Source organism: Carya illinoinensis, chromosome 7, assembly GCF_018687715.1.
Source record: "Carya illinoinensis cultivar Pawnee chromosome 7, C.illinoinensisPawnee_v1, whole genome shotgun sequence".
Lineage (NCBI taxonomy): Eukaryota > Viridiplantae > Streptophyta > Magnoliopsida > Fagales > Juglandaceae > Carya > Carya illinoinensis.
This window is the reverse complement of record NC_056758.1, coordinates 11,083,354-11,087,105: the sequence shown is the minus strand read 5'-3', so window position 1 is coordinate 11,087,105 and position 3,752 is coordinate 11,083,354.

Genomic DNA, 3,752 nt, shown 5'->3' with positions numbered 1-3,752 from the left:
AAAGAAGAAGAAGAAGGAAAGCCAAAGAAGAGCTTGGCACTTAAAGTTGTTCCTCATGAAAGTGAAAGTGATGAAGATGAGGAAAATGACGACAAAGATGAAGAAGTTGCAATAATAACAAGAAAAATTCAGAGGTTCTTAAAGAAAAATAAAACTCCTCCGAGGAAATCTTTCAAAAAGTTTTCCAAAAAGGATTCAAGTAAAAATGACACTTTAATTTGTTATAAATGCAATAAGACTGGTCATATCAAGGCAGATTGTCCTCTGCTAAAGAAAGATCGAAACAAGGATAAGAAAGTAATGAAAACTACATTGGATAATGATCCAAGTAACTCAGATAGTGAAGCAAATAATGGAGAATCAGTAAATCTTTATCTTATGGCTAAAGATAACATTGAGGTAACAAATCTTGATAATATTGAAAATCATTCATATGAAGAATTGTAAAATATTTTAGAAGAGGTATATGAGGAACTTAAAAAATTGGATATCAAGTATACTGCTTTGAAAAAGAAAAATTTTTCTTTAACAAACGAAATTGATATTTTAGGAAAAAAAACATCGTTTTGAAAGATGAAAATCTTGAGTTGAAGAAGAAGAAAACCGATTTAGAAAATATTGTTGAAAATTTTACAAATGGAAAAAGAAATTTTGAAAAGTTTCTTAGTAGTCAAAAATGTATTTTTGACAAGGCAGGCTTAGGATATATGTCAAAACAAAAATATAAATCTTATAAAAACTTTTTTGATAATCTTTCTACATCAAAGTCCAACATTCAAAATTCTTTTCATAAAAATTATTTTGTCAAAAAAAGATATTATTATAATTACTCAAGTTCTTTATATATGTCACATGCTATTTGCAATTTTTGTAATAGAAATAGTCATAATTATCATGCTTGTCCTATTAGAAGAAAGCATACAATGACTATTAGGGCCATATGGGTACCTAAAAATCTTGTTTTTTCTAATACTAATAAATAAAGGACCCAAAGAACTTAGGTACCAAGAAAAATCATTTTAATTGTTTTTATAGGTATGCACGAAGTCCTTCACAAACAAAAACAAATGGTTTTTAGATAGTGGATGCTCAAGACACATTACGAGAGACAAGACTAAATTCTTTGATCTTAGATCTAAAAAAGAAGGACACGTGATATTTGAAGACAACTCGAAAGGGAAGATCGTGGGAATAGGTAAAATTGGTAATGAATCTTCTCTCATAATTGAAAATGTTCTACTTGTTAAAGGTTTAAAATATAATCTCTTGAGCATAAGTCAATTATGTGATAAAGGATTTACAAATGGATAAGTGCATTATTTTGAATGATCATGATTGTAATATTTGTTTTATTGCTTTTAGAAGCAACAATATTTATACAATCGATTTTGAAGAAATTACCTCACAAGATGTTATTTGCTTTTCAGTTCAAAATGAAACTAGTTGGCTATGGCATAGAAGATTAGGTCATGCCAACATGGAACTTATTTCCAAACTTTCAAAAAATGATCTTGTGAGAGGTTTACCAAAAACAAATTTTCTTAAAGACAAAATTAGTAATGCATGTCAATTTGGTAAACAAACAAAAACTTCTTTTAAAACCAAAACATATATTTTCACTACTAGACCATTGCAACTGATACACATGGATCTTTTTGGACCAAAGAGAATTGCAAGTCTAGGAGGAAAATATTATGCATTTGTTATTATTGATGATTTCTCTAGATATATTTGGGTCATCTTTTTTGCTCATAAAAATGAGACACATAATGCATTTACCAAATTATGTAAGAGAATTCAAAATGAAAATGACTATATTATTTCAAGTATCAGAAATGATAGGGGAAAAAAGTTTGTTAATAAAAATATTGAAACATTTTGTGATGAAAATGATTTTGTGCATAATTTTTCTGCTCCTCGAACTCTTCAACAAAATGGGGTAGTAGAGAGGAAAAATAGATCTCTTCAAGAGATGGTAAGAACAATACTCAATGAGAACAACTTGTCTAATCATTTTTAGGCCGAAGCGGTAAGTACTGCATGTTATATTATAAATAGAGTTATGCTAAGGTCTAAGTTAGATAAAACCCCCTATGAGCTTTGGAATGAGAAAGAATCCAACATTGGTTACTTTCATGTATTTGGATGCAAATGTTTTATTTTGAATGAGAGGGATAATTTAGGCAAGTTTGATGCAAAATCTGATGAATGTATCTTTCTCGGATATTCTACTAATAGTAAAGCTTATAAAATATTCAATAAAAAGACTTTGACTGTACAAGAATTTATGCATACAGTATTTGATGAATCTAATTCTCCACTCTCCAAGAAATCTATTGATGAAGAAATAGAAGGTATAAATAATACGGAAAGTCTCAATCTCAACAAAGAGAACACAATAGAGGAAGTTCAACATGGAGCCATCAGGAAAGATCATCAAAATTTAATATAAGATACAACCAAACAGTGAAAATTTGTGAAAGATCATCCAGTGAAATAAATTTTGGGAGAACTTTCATGAGGTGTAAGTACTCGATCATCTCCTAGAAATATTTGCAATCATACTACTTTTCTATCTCAGATTGAACCCAAAAATATTAATGAAACACTTCTTGATAAATCTTGGATTCTAGCTATACAAGAAGAGTTGAATCAATTTGAAAGAAATGATGTTTGGATACTTATTCCTAGACCCAAAAATCATACTATTATTGGAACAGAATGGGTTTTTAGAAACAAGAAAGATGAGTCCGGAATCATTACTAGAAATAAGGCTCGACTAGTAGCCCAAGGTTTTAATCAAGAAGAATGAATCAATTATGATGAGACATATGCACCAGTCGCAAGATTAGAAACCATTCGAATGCTACTTGTATATGCTTGTTATAAAAATTTCAAATTTTTTCAAATGAATGTTAAAAGTACTTGCTTAAATGACTTTATAAATAAAGAGGTATATGTTGAGCAGCTTCCAGATTTTGAAAATCATATTTCTCCAAATCATGTTTTCAAACTCACAAAAACAGTATATGGACTCAAACAAGCTCCTAGAGCTTGGTACGAGAGACTCAGTGGTTTCTTGATTGAAAAAGGTTTTTCAAGAGGAAAAATCGACACAACTATTTTCATTAAATATGAAAATAATGATATTCTTTTAATTCAAATTTATGTTGATGATATAATATTCGGTGCTACTAATGAAAATATGTGTCAAGTTTTTACTAAGACTATGCAGAAAGAATTTGAGATGAGTATGATGGGAGAACTTACATTCTTTCTCGGATTGCAAATTAAGCAAGCAAAAAGTAGGACATTCATCAATCAATCGAAATATATTAAGGAATTACTGAAGAAGTTTGGGATGGAAGGTGCTAAGAAAAATGGAACACCAATGAACCCATCAACTAAACTTGATAAAAATGAATCCGATAAGCCAGTTGACTCGAAGATATATCGAGGTATGATTGGTAGCTTATTATATTTAACAGCCAGTAGACCAGATATTATGTTTAGTGTGTGCTTATGTACACGCTTTCAATCATCTCCAAAAGAATCACATTTAATTGCAGTTAAGTGCATTCTTAGATATCTTAGTGGTACAATTAACCTAGGGTTATGGTACCCTAAACACACATCTTTCGATCTAATCAGCTACACAGATGCAAATTATGCTGGCTGTAAAATAAATCGAAAAAGTACTAGTAGAGCATGTCATTTCTTAGGTCATGCACTAGTTTCCTGGTTTAGTAAAA